The sequence below is a fragment of the Marmota marmota genome, unplaced genomic scaffold, assembly GCF_001458135.2.
Source record: "Marmota marmota marmota unplaced genomic scaffold, marMar, whole genome shotgun sequence".
Classification (NCBI taxonomy): Eukaryota; Metazoa; Chordata; class Mammalia; order Rodentia; family Sciuridae; genus Marmota; species Marmota marmota.
In genome coordinates this window covers 45180276-45198508 of record NW_026000174.1, presented here as the reverse complement: position 1 = coordinate 45198508, position 18233 = coordinate 45180276, and the positions used below count along the sequence as shown (strand labels likewise).

The 18233-nt window shown below is 43.9% G+C and overlaps 1 protein-coding gene and 1 long non-coding RNA gene across 3 annotated transcripts in view; one reads left to right on the top strand and one right to left on the bottom strand.

Moving 5' to 3' along the window:
* Positions 1-3370, bottom strand: part of Ehf (ETS homologous factor) — a 42268-nt gene extending 38898 nt beyond the window's left edge. The window contains exon 1 of one of the 2 annotated variants that reach the window (XM_048788577.1): positions 3198-3370. The gene's annotated coding sequence lies outside the window, so the exon portion shown is untranslated. The remainder of the gene's footprint in view (positions 1-3197) is intronic. The other variant, XM_015477765.2, reaches the window with a different exon arrangement.
* Positions 3371-3496: 126 nt separating this feature from the next.
* Positions 3497-12118, top strand: LOC125612093. Its single transcript, XR_007342398.1, has 3 exons — positions 3497-3931; positions 4113-4297; positions 6091-12118. It is a non-coding gene; the product is annotated as an uncharacterized LOC125612093 (long non-coding RNA).
* The last annotated feature ends 6115 nt before the right edge of the window (positions 12119-18233 follow it).

Below are 18233 nucleotides of genomic sequence, written 5' to 3'. Positions count from 1 at the left end.
GACCACACAGCTTTGCCAGGTCTCCTGACTGCCCACCTTCTGCTCTCCTCGCACTGGGCTCCAGGAATGGAGTCTGACCTTTCTCAAGGAAGATTCTTAAAGAAAAATCTTTTACCCTTCCCTAATCCAGCAAAGTTTTGATCGGATAACTCCAAAAGATCCATGGAAATGTCTACTCCTGAGCATCCTGGCTTCCTTGCCTCAATGCCCTTTGGCTGGAAAGTCTGTCCCATCCTAAGACGAGGTGCTGCGAGGAGCATTCCAACCCCCCCCCTCCATACATACCGCTGAGTCCCCGCACAGCTCAACAATCTGTCACTTTAAAACCCCATCTGATTTAAAGAAACTTAACAATGATTAATAAAAGCCCAACTGCCCACTTCTTAGAACAACTCATATTATTTAAAATTCATTTTATTAAAATAAAGACATGAAAATGTTAAATAAATCCAATTATCCACCCTCTCCCTTCAGTTACTCAGAAACAAATTTAAGAGAACCTGGGCAAGATGTGGCTGCCCCCTGCCTCTGTCTTCGGAGGCTGATCCCCACCACAAAATCGGTTTACCGAGCTGACAGCCACCGCGACTAGCTCAGTTACCCAGTAACACAGGCAGGGTGAGAACGTGTGGTCTCCAAACACCAAGCCGATGCCTCCCAACCGGGGCCTCACCCACAACAGAAAAGGTTGTCACTTCAGCTCTACCAGGGAGCAATCTGAACCAGAGAAATGGACTGAACTGGCAGCAAAATGGTGTCACTGAATTTATATCTGCTTCCCGAGGTTGTGAGCAGATTCTACTATGGTATTCTTGGTTTCCACTCCACCCCTCTCCCAGAGGTGGTTCAAAATCACATCTGTTTGAAAGAAACTGGGGGGACTCTGGGGGGAAGATCCAGGAACTCTTCAATGATCTGTACAAGCCTCAATGACAGTGCTTGCTACTGCAACATGAAACAGGGTTCTTACCCTGGGCTTTGGGAAAAGCCAGAGTCTAATGAACACAATCCAGTGCTCAAGTGCAAGTTCCCAAATTCAGGGAGAGGTGGAGGAGATAAGAAGGAAATAAAACTTTGTTAGATTCCAGAAAGCTAAATTCCACTTCCTTGGAAATGAACTTTGACCCAAAGCACTCACATTCTGACCTGAGACCTCAATATGAGCTCCTTCCAGTTTCCAACTGGCATTAGCGAGTACAGTGGTGAACACCGTTTAACCTTTCAATTTCCATTTAGTCTCAGACCCTTAAGGAGTCAAAAAGATATTGAAAGAGGATCAAGGGAAAGTTGGCTGATGAATGGGGGCACTTTCCGATGCCCGCAAACATGGAATCATGTGAGTGAAGGGCTTGTCAGAGATGGGGGAAAGCCCAGAGTACTTCCATTTGGAAATAACAATACAGTAATGTGTTAAGAAATGAAATAAATAAATAAAGCTAAAAAAAAAAAAAAGTTTATGTGAATTTAACCAATAGTAAATGTTTACTACAAAGTAATAAATAAAATTGAGAGCTTTCAAATAAATGAGACCCGGATCAAACACACCGATTGCCCAAACACACCGATTGCCCACAATCTCCCTTATGAGCGTCCTAACCAAGCACCATCTCAAGGTAACCTAACAGAACTCCAAGCACAGCCATTTCTTTCCCTCGAGGTTGCTTTCTTAAAATGACTCTGTAAAATATTTTGGAATTAAGAAGGATCGTGTCTAGGATATTTATTATTTTTTAAGTGTGGTTATATTTCAAAATGACTCTCATTTTTGTGTTCCACCACGGTTTTGAAATACCATTAGCCTTTGACGGGGAAACTACAGGGTCCTACCCCACTCCATATTATAAGAAGGTGGCATTGAAAAGTTATACCACAGCCCCAGAATTTCAGGTCACAAAAAGAGGTCAAGAAGGACCTTCTTCAAGCTCCAAATGCAGTTATTATAGTCATCGTCTAAATCTCCTGTTCTGATAGCATCTCTTAACCATGAAATTCTTCCCAATAACATGCCTTCATCTCTCCTGTTAGAAGTTGACTCTCCCCTTGACCTCAGTGGAGGTAGCACACAGCCATCCGTGAGCCCCAACTTCCCTTTTGCACACTGAAAGTCACTATCTGACACATCTTCACACCCACACCTACAAATCAAAGTCTGCCCTAGACCTTCCACCAGAAAGCTCTCAGATCTGAACCCTTGCTGTCTTCCCCCTGCCACCGAGGTCAGTGCAGACATCAGCGGAGACACCTGTGAACCTGGGCTCAGGGGACCTTGCACTTGGCCTCAGAAACACAGTAGTACTTGGAGTAAGCAGAATTGACAAAGAAGGTTGTTGAAAACTGTGACTTTGCCACCCGGGTACTGTTATGGACCCACAAGATGAATTCCCTACTGTTCCCAGTTCTGTCCATGCTGAAGCCAACCCTTCTTGTCCAAACAAAATCAAAAGAGTCCCTGTTCCCAAGGGGTTTGTCACTGCTGAGTCACATCTGCCTGTCTGGTCTTAGGATCCCATTATGGAGTGAACAAAGGGTTAGTTTGTCCCCTTGAGATATGGTAAAGCCTTCTGCCTAAATTGATTTTCCTTTTTTTAAAATTTTTTTTCTGGATGGAGTCATTTTTAAATGCTCAGCTCTCCTCAGGACCCTGCCTACCTTGGCTGCCTGACCAATATTTCCAGTGTGGATGTGAATTTCCTTGCCATGTCCAACAGTGGGAGATACTACAGAGGAATCGACCTTCCCTTATAGTTCATGAGTCAGAAAAATTACCAGCAGAAGACATCTCTAGAAAGGGAGACCATGTGCTCTGAACCCCAATAGCTACCTCACCGACCAGCTCTCTGCTGAGCTGTATCAGAGCCACCTATCTTTTTGTGCCTGTTGGTTTCAGAACAATCTGACCCAGGGACATGGCTTTGCCACACTGATAGAGGGAAGCCAGGGGGCTTTTAAATTCATGGTGATTGGAAGTCCAGACAATGCAGGAAATTCACAGATAACATCCAAAGTCGCCCAGCTTCCTCTGAAAATAAAATCCTACCAAGACCCAGTGAGGTATGCCCTGGAAAGCAAGCTTCACCCCCTGCCAGCTGCCGGCAGCGCCTGCTTTATTTTCTTCTGTCTGAATCCGGGCAGGCTTCTCTTTCCACGCAGGTGTTTGAATTCCAGATTCAAAAGAAGGCTTAAAAATTAAGACTTACCTCATTTACCTAAAGATTCTGGGTGGGAAATCCAATAGCTCTGGCTAATGGAGGGGAGGCAGCAGGCAGCTATCTCTCCAGCTCCTACGGGGATGGGCCACCACAGGTGTTATCACGCCGGAGCCCTCATCAGAGTGAAGATAAATGCATATGACAATAATTTAAAATCATTTTGTAGGATGTTAAGCAATAAGCCACCAACCGGGAATTCCCTAAGTCACTTCCCCCTCTTGTGATTGGCTACCCAGCCCTTTAAAAAAATAAAATAAAGGATTACAAACATTGGCTCATTTGCATTTGGCCAACTCACAGGTTAGTGTTCAAACAAAACAGGTCTAACCAGGTTATGCCTGTGTCTCAAGTACAGAGACAACCTGTTAATGAATGAGGAATTGATTTGGTGGTGACTGTTCTTTTCAGCTCAGAAGTAGTTTCAGGTGAAAAGTACTGTGCTCCCCAAAGACACCCTCAGGGAGGGAGACCATATAAGGGCAAAGGGAGCAGAAGTCAGAATCTGGCAGGGATGATGGGAAAGGGGCACGGGGGGCCCCCTTTAGCATCTGTCTCATTTTCTAATCTGTAGTTGGTCTACCCTGCTTTGGAATCAAGATCTTTACCTTGGCTGTACAGGTACCAGGTTCTAAAGGAGCTCCCAGCCAGGTCTCCCTTCAAGCATCACAAACTGCCTCGTTGACAGTGACTCTTGGCAATTCCAATGGACTTTGAAAAGCCAGGTAAGAGCCTTAGAAGACGTCTGGAAAGGCAGGCTCCTGAGGAGGAGGAACCCCTGTGAAATGTTCAGATCCAGCAGTCAACTCTCAACAATGCAAGGGCTGATTTGCTGGATTATCTGGCTCCTCACTTCCTCTGGACACCTCACATGACCCTGACTACTGTTATTAACACTCCCCATAGGTACTCCAGAAGTAAAGGCCAAGATACTGAAATTGGAAATTAATCAATGCAGTCTGGGCAAGAAGAGGTAAAATGTTGGAGAGGACCGTGGATTTCAACTACCCATGCAACCCTGCCCTGGGGCCCAGGGCATATCAGGGGTTGCCTGCTCCTTCCCTGGCTCACGGATGTTCCTCCTGGTACAGGTGAGAAAATCCCCTGGCAAGGAAAAATACCATCTCCTAACCATTAACTTTCTCTCTTGGGTCTTCCTGGACACTGCCTGGCTGGGCATGAGCCAAGGATCCAAGCAGCTTTCTTGAGCTGCCGGGACTCCCCTATGAGGGAGAAGAGAGGGGAATTGAGTTTTGACAATGAGAAAATGATTTTATAATCAAAACCAAATAGTTCCTTATGTAAAAATGAAAGTTCTGCCTATGACCAAAGGCTGACTGGAAAGAGAACAAAAAGCAAGCGGTGATTGTATTATTAAGGCAGGAGGGCTTGTTTTATTTATTTGTGCATCATGAATGCAGAGGGTTTTATAAGTAGCAGGGTGGGGGGGGGGGTCGGGGGTCAGGGGCTTGGGAGGGGTTGGAACTCAGATCTTAAAGCAGGTCTTGAAGGTTTGGGTGGTGTGCTTTTGGGCAGCCCAGTAAAGCCCCTCTGCCTCTTAACCCACACCAAACCCTCCCATCCTTCCCTCCTGTTCATCTAGTGCCCTTGCCAAGGGCCCTGTTAACCGGCAGATGTATGCCCTGCACCTGATAAAAACAGTAAATGTCATTATTGCCCATTATCACATTAGCTCTAATTAGTTTATCAGCTCCAGATCTGAGAGCAGAGCCCTGAGGGAACAGCCTGCTGGAATTTTGCTTGAGAGATGAATCAGGAGCAGCTTGAAGGAGCTCCGCCCTCTACAGGGCAAGTGATAGCGGGGAGATGGGGGGGGGCATTAATGCCAGCAGGACTCTAGGAAGGCAAACTTGGCCTTCTTTACACTTTCACCTGAGATTGAAGGGAGCCAGCCCAGCAGCGGTGAGTAGTGGGTAGGTGGTGTGTGGTCCTGAGGTCGTGAACTTCAAATGGAACTCCTACAGGATGCGACTCTCTGGCCCAATCCCAACCACCTTTAATTATAGGCCCTTTAATTCCCAGCTGAAGATGTCCGGTTATGTCCCATTCCTTTATCCACTCTCATTCTGATCATTCCAGATGGGAAGACTACTCCGTTAAGGCACTCCTGAGAAAACTCATTTGGATGGTGGAGATCATGGGGAAGGGGGCAGAGAGATATCATCAAATACACATAAGCCACTGTATTTGTGAATTTTTGTGTATATGAAGTACCTAACAATGTGTCTGGTACTTAGTGGGTACTTAGTACGCATTGATTCTTTTATTTACTTGGGACTTGGTTGAACCTCCAAGAAGAAAAACAGTACCTCCCCCTTCCTGGAATTTTTAGATTTTTCAGATTTTTAGGCATTTTATATATTTAAAGAAACTCTTTTGGAGTATGAATTCTTTTACCCTAAGATCAACTTGAAGAAGAAGCACTGCCATCAAATTAGACAGATAGATAGACAGACAGACAGACAGACATGATGGGATAGAAGTCCTGGGTTTTAGCTGAGAATACTGTAAACTGGAATTGATGATGAGGATTCTTACTGCAAAAGTCTCACATGTATCAAGTAAGTCCCTCGTGAATACGAAGTTCAAAACTGAGACCATGAAAACATCAAACACAGTAGATACTTCATACAGACACATTGTAAGTTCTCAGGGAGAAATCAGGCAAGAGTCTTATTCATCATCACTGGAGAGTTCCATCATTTGTTTTATGCTACCAAAATTCTCTTATAAAGACATGGGATAGTAGAATAATGAGATCAAATCAAGATCCAGATAATACTAGGAACTAAAACCAACTCTAGAGGCAAAGGTCTGGAGACCCAAGTACTTAGCATTGAAATCTTCCTGGTCTTCTCTGTAGGTGAAGCCCTGGTTGCTGTCTCAGGTCGGTGCCAAGGCACAGAGCTTTAGAGTCAATTCCTGATGCTGATTCCCCGGAGAAAAGAGGATAAAGCAAAACAAACCAAAGTGTTGCAGTGGCCTGGAGACCCTGAGTTCAGTCAGGCTGGGTATTAGATCTTCATTACAGAACTAAGGAACCCCAGGGACTTTCATTGCTAAACCGAGGCCAATACAAAGAATCTCTCTAAGCCACATGTATCAAGCAAGCCCTAAGGAGCCTTGAGTCTTCACGCCAACGCAGGCTGTGGTTACAAGGTCAACAGAGGTACAAGCTTGCTTTGCAAGAAAGAGGATGCTCACTTACTTTACCCAGCATCTTTTAACTAGAGGCCCTATATTTGTTTTTGAAAACGTGTGTGTGTGTGTGTGTGTGTGTGTGTTTCTGTCTGTCATCCCCTTCCAAAGACTCAGAGCTATCTCCAAAATGTGAGACCCACACAGAAATCTTAACAAAGTCCTGACAGGAACAGGAAACTCTCTCTGGTCCTGTGAAACTTACAGGGGTAAGAGTCAAATAGAGTAGAATATCATTTATTACCTGGAGATAGTAAAATAAGGAACTGAGGTTAATAAATATCATCTTGCCTCAGACCTTAAGCCCCTCTAAAGGCCATATTTGCAAAATCTTTTGATTTAGGATGAGATTAGTTTCCAGGGGATATTCCTGTCCTCTGTGGAGAAGCTCCCTAGGCTCTGAAGGCAGCGCCTCCCCTCTCTTTGGAAGGTCTCATGCTGACAGCTGTCCCAGTAGATTTGTGTGGAACACTCTGAGCAAGGCTTGTTGTCATATCTGAGTCCCACATGCTGAGTAAAACCCTCTGCCAATGGCATGTACACTCTAACTGCTGAGATGGGGGACAACCCTGTTGATGGAAAGAATGACAGATTGTGCACATCACACACACACACACACACACACACCCTCAGGCATCTAAATGTGTTGCCAATCTTACCTAAGCACTGAAGATGAAATTCCTGAACTCCCCCTTTATCTTTTAATTATTCTTAGGACGACTCCATTCTTGCAGAAGGTGACTTGTGTCTGTGCCGTTCCTTCTGCCTCACCTGTATCTTATTAATCTTCCTGCCCTTATCTTGCCTCATAAATAGCTTTCCATGGTTCTCTGACTTAAGGCAACTTTACTTCTGGGATAAGCACCTTGATTCTTGATCAAACTACTTGGAGTTTCTCCATTGTATTTCCATCGCCAAGAAACCTCAATTCTCAGTCTAAGAGAGTGGTGAAAGTTGGCCACTTCCAGACCATCTTCTGGTGGCCAGAGTTTTATTTTTGTGTAGGTTAGGTAAGACTTTCTTATAATTTTAGCAGTTGGGTTTTCTCCCTTTGTTATTAGTCTTTTTTGTTGACAAACACACTTAGGGTACACATCATACCATAATATGGAATACATATTGTTTTGATATCTATATACATTGCAAAATGGCTAAAACAAACCAATTAATGAATGCATTACCTCAGACACCATTTTTTGGGGTAATGGTACTACTCACTTAGCAATTTTCAGATCACAATGCATTGCTATTTACTGTGGTCATAATGTTGTACAATTTACAGGTGTGTGTGTGGGTGTGTGTGTGGGTGTGTGTATTAAATTTTGCCATAAGAATTCCTTTTCCACTATTATGGAACCCCAAAAGATGAAACAGATTAAAGAATTGCTGCTGTAGATACATTAATATAGGGCAGCTAATGCCCTGGCAGCTTGGCTCCCCTTTGCTGGGCTCACAGGAATCCATTCTGTCTCTGCTACATAGCCCTCCCTACTATGTGCTTGCTTGAAGCCAATGGACCACCAGAGTCCCCTTTACAAATCCAGTCTCCTGAATATCTCTTCACATCTACCAAATCAGCAAGTACCTCCAAGGGTGGGTGACAGCAGAGGAGATCATCTGCTTTGTATTTATCACCGTCCACTTTTATTTTGTGGACACCTTCATTGTTCCATGGATGACAAACAGGAAAATTTTGTTCCTGTTGTCCAAGAGGACATTTTAGTGGAGTCTACCTTGGGTAAAATTCTCAGTACCTGTCTCTTTCACTCAGTGACCAAGATGGATCAAAATCTCAGACCCAAGTAAAAAATGTACAGAATTTCCTACCAGGTGAATAAATACCTAGTAGAACCAGTGGTGTCAGAAGACCAGGGTCTGAGCACCTATCCCCTCAGCCTTAAAAACTCAAGTGACCGAGATTTCTCAGAAGCAGACTGGTGTGGTGACAAAGACATAGTTTCTGGAGTCTGGCAAACTAGGACATACCTAGTTCAACTTCAGGTCTCCATTTCCCCATCTATTTGTGGGAATATTAAGGTTCTTGATGAGCTGCTTGGGAAGATAATGAGAAATTATAAAGCTTAAGAAGGTGCCTGGCACTTGGTGAACTCTTGGAAAATGCTTGCTGTTCCCTCCAATAGGTATGGAATTTAAATTCCAAAAGTTCCCCTTAGCAAGAGAGGAAGCTACGAATGGAGGATCAGATAGTTAACTCTCCATGATCCTAAGGAAAAGTGGAGATGAAGCCGGAGAAGCATGGGGTGTGGGGTGGGGGGAGGAAAAGAATCATGAATATTCACATTTATGAGGTTTTAATCATGTTCCAGTGACTAGACTAGAATCTGATTTCATTACCTCATTTAATCCTCACAAAACTCCATCAGAAAGGTACTGTTACCATTCTTACTTTGCAGATGAGGAAGCCAAGCCTCATAAACTTGATAAGGTAACTTGGCAAAGCCACTCAGTAAAGCAAGTAGCTGGAGCTCAGACCCATCCATGTCACTCCAAAACAAGATCTCTTAACCACAGCCCTCTCCAGAGAAGTGAAGCTTAGCAGTCTGCTGAGATCTGGATTTTAAATATCTTCTCTAGACATGAAAAGTCAAGATCAGTTCTAGAAGACCACTGGAAATGAGAGTATCCCTGAGAAGAGTGAAATTGAAAGGTTGAAGTGAGTATGAGATACACGAATAGGTCTAGCTATTCAGAGGCCAGTCTTCAGCACCTTCCCGTCAATACCAAATATTTTAAAAGCTAAATGTTCAGAATAAAAATTGAGGGGAAACCCACTGGAAAAGCTGTGACTTGTTCACGTCTGGGAAGTCATGTGGCTCTTTTGAAATAAAGGTCACTCTTGCCACTCGACAAGCTTAGTGACACTGGGCAGGCTAAATACCCCATGAGAAGTCCTTAGACATCTGGATCCAGAAATACAGGAACAGAGCAGAGAACCGCAGTATTGAGGAGAGCATGAAATATGGGTGCTGAGAGCCGAGGTGAAGCCTAATTGGGGCTGGGGGTCACTATCACTTTCTCCATTCTCATTCTTCATAAGCAATTTAGAATGTCTCAGAGTTACCGATCAGACTGCTGTCCCTGAATGCCTTCCAGATAGAAATTAGGCATTCTGGACCCACCCATGCCCTTGGAGAGAAAGAAAGCATCTAGAAACCTCCTGAAAGTGATATCAGAGAGGTGACAAGCACATCCACTGGAACTATGCAAAAACTCATTTGCATAAATAAGTTATCTATTCAGTCCATTCAAAACATATGCACCTGCACATCGGTGGAATGTTATGAAAGAAAGCCTTTGGAATTATTTCTGAACAATTTCGTATTTGGGGAATATCTAAGTGAAATCTCCCTACTTCTAGGACAGCATGTCTCTGATTTTTCTCCCCACTCCTATTCTGAGCAACCACATGTCAGTTCAGGGTTTGAAATTAGTCAATCTCTCTTTCTGGACAAGGACAGTCTATTATATTGTCCTATTTTGAGACTCAGTTTCTTTTATGACAATGCCCCAGGAAAGTTTTATGAGAGTCCTGATTTAAGGTTGGAGGTTAATCGCTCTGAAATTCTGAGAACCAAAAAATATTGTGTAGGTGGGTGTACAGTAAAACTGAAAACAGGAAGTCTTCCGTACACTGAACCCAAATCTGCATCATCAGTACATCTGAAAACTTCTCTTGGGAGGAGAGTCCTGCTGTGCATGGGACCAGCCACCCTCTGCTCACTTCCTTGTGATGGAGGCCTTTGAGCTCTGGGGAAGAATGGAATAAGGAGGGCCAGGGGCAGAAGTCACCATGACCAGGTGAGTGTGAAAGAAAGCCATGTCTCGCTTGCTGTGGACTTTCTCCGTCAACACCAAAACACTTCCAAGTCGACTCCAGGTTTACAGTCCTCAAATTCATCAGTCCGTGGTTCTCCGGGAGTTGCCAGGACCACCAGGGCAGAAAATCTCAGGGAGTCCAATCTGGGATCTCACAATTGTGAGTAGGGGAGCAGAGCGCTTGACAAATACCTGGTTTTTGCTAATCCATTTTTTTTCCCAGCTTGGCAGGTCACCTTAACTTGAGGACTGAATGCACAGCTGGGAAAATATGCTTCTTATTAGGGATCGGGCCAGTGCTCTGTGAACTTGAGCCTTGGCTGGGGGTAACATTCTTTGAACAACCAGGTAAGACGAGCCTAGAAAGCCACAGCACCTTGCCAAGTAGAGACATTAATACCAAGCACCAAGACCCCAAGGGGTCACCACACAGCCCACTTGGAGGAGACCCACTCATTCCTCTACGATCTCTCTCCCTGCCTTAGAGTTGTTGGCAGCAAACACTGGGCAGAGGGCAGAGGTGCTGGGAAAGAGGATAAAGTAAGAAGGAGAAGGAAAGAGGAGAGACAGAGAAATTGCCGTGTGGTTTATCTGGATGATCAGAGAGAAATTTTCAAATGCCCCCCAAAACTCACCTTGGTAAAATGTCTTAACATGTTAGACACAATTGTACCCAAATTTTATACACTCATACCCCATTCTGTATTTTCTCAGGCTTGTGAATTTTTGAAAAAGTTGGGGCAATGGGGAAAATGTTAGTCAAAGTGTACAAAATTTCAGTTAGGAGAATTACATTGGTAGTGAGAGATTGCATGTAGTAATTAACTACAACCAATAATAATGAATTGTGTATTTCAAAATTGCTGAAATGATAGAGTTTAAATGTTTCCATCACATATAAGTATGTGAAGTCATGTATATATTAATGACTTAATCATCCCACATAGCGTGAGAATATTAAAACACCATACTTTCCCTACAAGCATATAGAACTATTATTTCTCATTTAAAAATAAAGTTAAATTAAGACATAATAAGATATCCCTCCATGCTCATCAGGTGGGTTTGTTTGTGTATATAAAAATAAAATAATAATTAAAAAACCAGAAAATAACAAGTGTTGGTGAGGATGTAGTGGAATATGTGGAGAAATGGGAAACCTGTGTACTGCTGCTGAGATTGTAAAATGGAGAGGCTATGGAAAACAGTAGAGCAATTCCTCAAAACATAAAAGTGGAATTGCCACGTGATACAGATTCTACTTCTGAGTATATACCCAAAATCTGTGAAATAAGGAACTCAAATAGATATTTGTACATCCAGAATCATAGCAGATTATTCACAATAGCCAAAAGGCAGAACCAACTCAAGTATCCATAGATAGGTGAATTGATAAACAAAATGTGGGAGATATATATTATAGTTTGGGAAAAGGTATTTGCAAACCATTCAACTGATAAAGGGCTAATATCCAAAATATATATTTAAAAACTCCTTAATACACTATATATTATATATATCATTCTTCCCTTTAAAAAAGAGAAATTGTGACATATGCCACAAAATGTTAAACCTTGAAGGTATCCTAAGTGAAATAAGGACAAATGTGGTATAATTTCATTTAAGAGTACCTAGAAGAATCAAGTGCACAGAGAGAGGGAATATGGATACAGGGGAGGGGAGGTGGACAGAAGTGTTTGGGAGTGACATTGGCCAAATTATATTGTTACATCGTGTGCATGTACACATATGTAACAAGAAATCCCATCATTATGTTCAACTATAATGTGAATTTGTGCAATCTTTTTAAAGGTTACACAACAATGAGAATCTACATAAAGTCTACTAACAATAGACTTAAAGTGATATTTTATGTATGTTACATTTCTTCTAAAATAAAAAAAAATAACAACAACAGAAAAAAAAGCAACTAGAATATTTCCTTAATTGAAAAAAAAAAAAATCTTAGTCAGTTGGGCACAGTGGCACACACCTGTAATCCCAGCAATCTGGAAGGGTAAGGCAGGAGAGTTGCAAGTTCAAGTTCAACCTCTACAGCTTAGCAAGACCTTGTCTCAAAAAAAAAAAAAAATGGCCTGGAAATGTAGCTCAGTGGTAAAGCACACCTGGTTCAATCCCTGGTATGACACACACACACACACACACACACAACACACACACAACTTCTGCTAGTTCCCCATTCCCTGGAGCCATGTTTCTCAGAGGGAAAGACACCTGCCTCAGGTAAGAGGCAAGATGATCTTAAGTGCAAATGATGATGTTTATTTTAACAGTTATTTTAGTTATTTGGTTTTGATATGAAAACAAATTCAGCAAAGTAAAAGTCAACTTAAGGGAAATTATTAGGTAAATATTTGATGAGTGCAGAGACATGGCAAAAATAGTGACAAGGAAATGAGAGTGACTGAAATTTGGTGGAAATGGTTTAGAGACCGACAGTCCAAACTGCCTAAGGGAACCATATGCACCCTCTCCATCACCTGGTGGCCTCCGGTTTCCAGTCCTACATCCCTTGGTCTCTAATACTGCTCACAGGGCACATCCCAGGCACAGTGGCCCCAAGCCACTCCCACACAAGCAAGCTGTGCTTCCCTGCTTCCTGTAGTCCCACCACATGGACAGGACAAAGATGGGCACCACCCATTTTCTGGTGCCATTTCCATTCAGCTTTCCCCAACTGCCTTCAAGTTTAAATTTCCCAGGGCCTATGTTTGTACTTGGAGTCATTCAATATCTGACATTTAATGAATGTTTGTGAAACTTCTACCACGGACCTGGAACTCTGCTGGGCAGGAGATAAGGAAAAGTTTCTGCCATCCTGGAACATAGATTCCAAAGACGTGAGGTGACAGCCCAAGTGGGGCAGCTTTTTCTAGCCAGTGTGGCTAATCTGTGCAGACAGAGTCCTCTTCATGGTCATATCCCCAAAAGGTCTGACAAAACTCTAGCCAGTAGCAGGGCATTCAACCCGACTTGTTGAATTGAATCACATGGCAGAGGTTGAAATCCTAGAGCTGGGGCCCTGGTCCCTAGACACAGTAGCATCCCCCACAGACCTTGTGTGTTTCTAGTACTTGAGAAACTGTTTCCTCTATAGCATCTCATTAGTTCTCCCACAATATCCCTGAGACGGGTAATGCAGACAAGATGGTTGACATGAGGTCATGGGTTTGGTGACTTTCCAGAGGTCATGCTGTTGGTACATGGAAGGAAGGGGCCAGAGGTCAAGTTCATGGTTCCCAGTGGCTGCTTTTAGATCCATGAAAGCTCTCTTCAAATTTCAGGGTGAGGCACCTCCAGGCACAGACAACTCTAATTCCCATAAGAATCAAACCCACAGAAGGTACTGAGCACTTAGTACCTGTAGAAAAGAGGATACCCAGGAGCACCGGTAGGATTGGGAGAAGCCCCAGATGTCTTTGCAATAACAGTTCAGAGCCATCTCACCCTGCCATTCCCCTCTCTGTATCTCCTCTTCTCTTTTCCACCTCCATTCCTTTTCCAGAACTACTGCCAAGTCTCAGCTTCCCAAGCCAAATCATACAAGACCTTTCCCGTCTTAACACTAAATGCCCCACATCCGAGGAAATGCTATGCTTTCATGCAAACCAGAAAAAAATATCACACAGACATGCTCCAACGGCTCTATGTCCTTGGGCAGTTCCCCCATATCTCTGAGCCCCTATTATCTATAAGTGGAGATATCTGTAAGTGGAGATTCCCCCCAGGAATGCTGCTAAGAATAAGGAATGATGTATGTTTAGGGGATCACCAGTGTGAAGTCAATGGCTGCAATGATTAGCACCTCTGGAGATGGGCTGAGAGCAGTGTAAAAAGGGAATATTGTGGCTGCATCAAAGAACCTATGAACTGGTTAACGCTGGCCAGGCAGGCACCTCTTTCTTTAGAGGCTGATGTGCCAAGGAGCTGGGGTCTTGGTGCCTACGCACAGTAGTATCACCCACAAAAGGCATGGTCTCACCAGGGGTCTCTGAATAGCAGACACCAAGAGACCTTCTTGCAAAGTACTTGTAAACCAAATCCTCAATCTATCCCACTCTGTCATTTTTTTCTAGTAGGGGCTCACTCTATGCCAGAAACTAAAGTCCCCATAATGTAACACCACAATCCCCTCTTTGAAGGATGAGGAAACTGGGGCTGGGAAATTAAGTAACTTGCCCAAGGTCACACTGCTGGGAAGGACAGATGAAAACCAGTTCTGCTTGACCTCAGAGCCTCTGCCCCTAGCTACCACCTAACAGTGCATAAGCAATAGCCTCTCCCCAGCAGGGGCTGAGAGCTTTTCTCCCCTCCAAGAAAAAGGAAATTGGCATTTTACTATGTACTGAGCAATTTGATCAGTCTTGGAAAGAAGGAGAATTAACAGGCAAGCCCTTGCTTGCTGGGAGATGGCTTAGCCTGCAACCCTGATGGGTTTCCCGGAACCCTGAGTAAATATTTACAGGCTCCTTTATCTTGCTCTCCAGCTTCAGACTGAGGAGAAAAATGTAGAACCCCCTCTGGGACAACCTACCATTGTAGTTTGAGATGGTGTCTCAGTCCACAACAAACCCACATACAGACTCATTCCTGTATGATAAAGGAAAGGGTTTCTGACTTGGAAACAGACTGGGATTCTCTTCCCAAGTCTACTACTTACCATCTATGTCACTCTGGACAACTTGAGGCTCAGTTCTCCCATCTGTAAAATGGGTATAATTTGGTCCCATCATCATCACCACCACCACCACCACCACCTCACTCTCAGTGCTTATGGTTTGCTGAGCACTACACCTGCATCTTTTATCAAGTCCTCTTAAAAGTCCTGTGATGCAGTTACTATTTTTATCCCATTTGAGAAAATCCAAGTTCAGAGAAGTTAAAGATTGGGTCAAGGTCATCCCTCTGGTCAAGTGGCAGAGCAAAGACTGAGCCAAGATCCTTGCTCTTTATCCATGTGCACTCTCTTGGAACCTGCACTATGAACCTATCAGACAGCATGAGTGAGTGGGTGAGCCCAGCTTACTGGTCTGCTGCCACAGCATCCTCTGCGGCCCAATTCTTATCCACTGTTCTTTACAAAGAAGGTGGGGGGGCCCTTCTGGGGAGCACCCTCTCCATGGCAGCACCTCCTCCTTCCCAATGGAACTGCATCGCCCTCCAACATGATGGCAAATGACTCACCAGTTTGGATAAGCACAGGGGAGCTTGAGAGTGACTCAGGAACCCAAAGGGACCGAGAAAGGAGCATCTAACTGCAGAACAAAGCCAGGCCTCCACTTGTGGCAAAGATAATTACAGGCTGGAGCAGCGACACTAAGGCCAAGGGCAGTCTAGTTTATAAGGTAATAAATCAGAACCTCAAAGACTTCGAGGAGGTCTAGAGTCTCCACCAAGGCACTGGGGACCCAACTAGATCTTAAAAACAAAAAGCCTCCCCCGTTGCTCCTACCACACTGCATAAGCTCCTTGCCTTTCCCTCCATGGCCCCCTCTAGCCCAATATTCTCAAAAAGGTGGGGAGAGGACATAGGATGGGGAGTGTGAGAGACCTGTCAAATATACACAGCTGTACAATGTCAGTGACACAGTGGAAGTCCTCGTTCTTCATGTCATCCTGCAACAGGGTAGAAATAACTCATTTTCCAGCAACATATAAAATGAAAACCTACCGCCCCCCTACGCAGCAGTGGATGATGCCTTCCTCAACCTCCAAATTGAACCTCCATGCTGAACTAGAAGCCATATGCACCATTTTGGTTTGGAGTCAGTTGGGCCTACATTTGTGTTTTGGTTAGGCCCCTGTGGCTGGATGACACTGGCCAAGTGACTTGATTTCACTATAGCAGAAGCTTCCTCCTCTTTAAAGTGCAGATCCTCGCAGCACTCACTCTTAAGGGGTTCTTAAGGGGGCAAAATTAGATAATGCATGTGAAGGGCTACTTGGTCGTTTATTTTATCTCTTGATCCTGAGTTCTGCCTCCTCTTTCCCCAGCACGTGGCCACGCAGTTTCCGTTCACCACCTTCTCCCCATGGTCCTTTTGGCTTGACACCCAGACCTTGTAACGATGGTTTTCAAATGGAGCCAGTTGGGCTGGGGACCAAGCCCAGTCTCAGGTTCCTAACTCTTGGAGTATCCCAGACATGTCACGGGTGGGGCCTGTGTTGTCAGTAATTGGGCCTCAGAACTTTCCAGTGGCCCATTGGTTTAGATTTCAGAGGCTGCAGAGGCCCCTTCTCACCTTCTGCCCTCTGGCCGTCCCCCTTCCCAGTGTCCACTCCCTCACCTGCTCACAACACCAGGTCACGGGCTTTTTCCATGGAATTGCTATTTGGTTACCAGGTATTTTGCATTATGCCACACCAAAGGCCCCTAACACCTAGTCATGTGACCAGGACTTGAATCTGGCTACAGCTCAACAATGACAAAGACTTCTTAAAACTCCCACCTCAGCCTCCTCATACCTGCCATCCCTTCAACCCAAACCAAGATCTGAGTGTCAGAACCTTTCATAATAAGAGAATCAATAATGATCACTTCCTGTATCAGATACAATGCTGTGTGCTTAAAGTACATTACCCCATTGCTTCTGAACATTACCTTTGGAAATGTGGATGTTCTATTTAATCTTTAAAGCCAGCTTTCCAAACACCCTGTGGCCTGCTTCCAACCATTGATTGGGAAACCATTTCTCAGATGCCCATACTGGTGTCATGGAGGACCAGGCTGGTCAGGCAGAGGAGCAGTGAGGTGGGGTTGGTCAGCGTCCAAATAGCCAGTCAAAGGAGGAGAAAGACTCTGTGGTTTCAAAAACCACAACAGAACTGGTAATCCCCATGGTTGGGTCAGGACAGGGAGGCAGGCACTTTGCTTGTGAAAGGGTATTTTTGCACAATCTTTTGGAGAGCAATTTGGTTTTAACTATCACAGTGTAAAATGTTCAGCTCCTTTGACTTAGCAACTCCATTTCTAGAAATTTCTCCCATAGGTATATGCACAAAAAGGTCACAAAATATGTGAAAAGAAGTTGAAAATAAATTCAGTGTTTGTCAATAGGAGAAGGCTTAAGTAAATCATGGTCCATCTATACCATGAAGTAATATCAAGAAGACAGGTTTACATGCCATGATATTGAAAGATGTCCATGGAAAGAAAAATAAACTAAAAAGAACAGCTTATGGATATATTTCCTTAAAAAATACACATATTTCATGCCTGTCTAGAAGCATATGCAACAAACAATTAATATTTGCTCCTAGCAGGTGGGATCTAGCATTGGGGGGGGACAGAGTTTGCATTCTTTGTTTTGATTTTATGACATGAATATTCACATGACAAAAAAAAAAAAAATCCCAACACAATAGTTCTCTCAATTTCTTTCCTCGCTAACTTGGTGGTAGATTTCTTCAGAAAAACAATGCAAAATCCAAAACAAACATGTATTGAACCTAAAATTGCAGCTCAAAAAGCAATTTCACAAATAAAACCTCATAAAAATCTCATATCATCCCCATGAGACTTCCCCATTTAGAGTTGAGGAAGCAGAGGCTCAGAGAGAAAGACTCAGAGAAAAGGGGGTCCTGTCCCATGTCATTTGGCTGGTGCCTGGTGGAGCCAGGACTGGACACCCAGGGGGTCCATCTCCGGTACCAGGAAACTTTTCAGCCCTTGCCTCAGCTGATACTTGCAATATTTTCTTCCATGACCAAAATCCTATATCTCTCTCTGGCACAAATGTAAACCAGAATTCTTGGGCATAGCTACCAATGCTGAAGGTGGAAGGAAGAAGAGTGGAGAGATAAGGGGAGGTCAAGGGCGTGGTAGAGAAGAGAGAATAGGAAGGGTTGGGAAGGCACCAGAGGCTTGGCATCCTGTTCTTTAATTAAATCTGTAGGCCATCAGCAAAGCAGGGAAGCAAGACTCTAACGTGTCACCTTCTCATGTCAGCT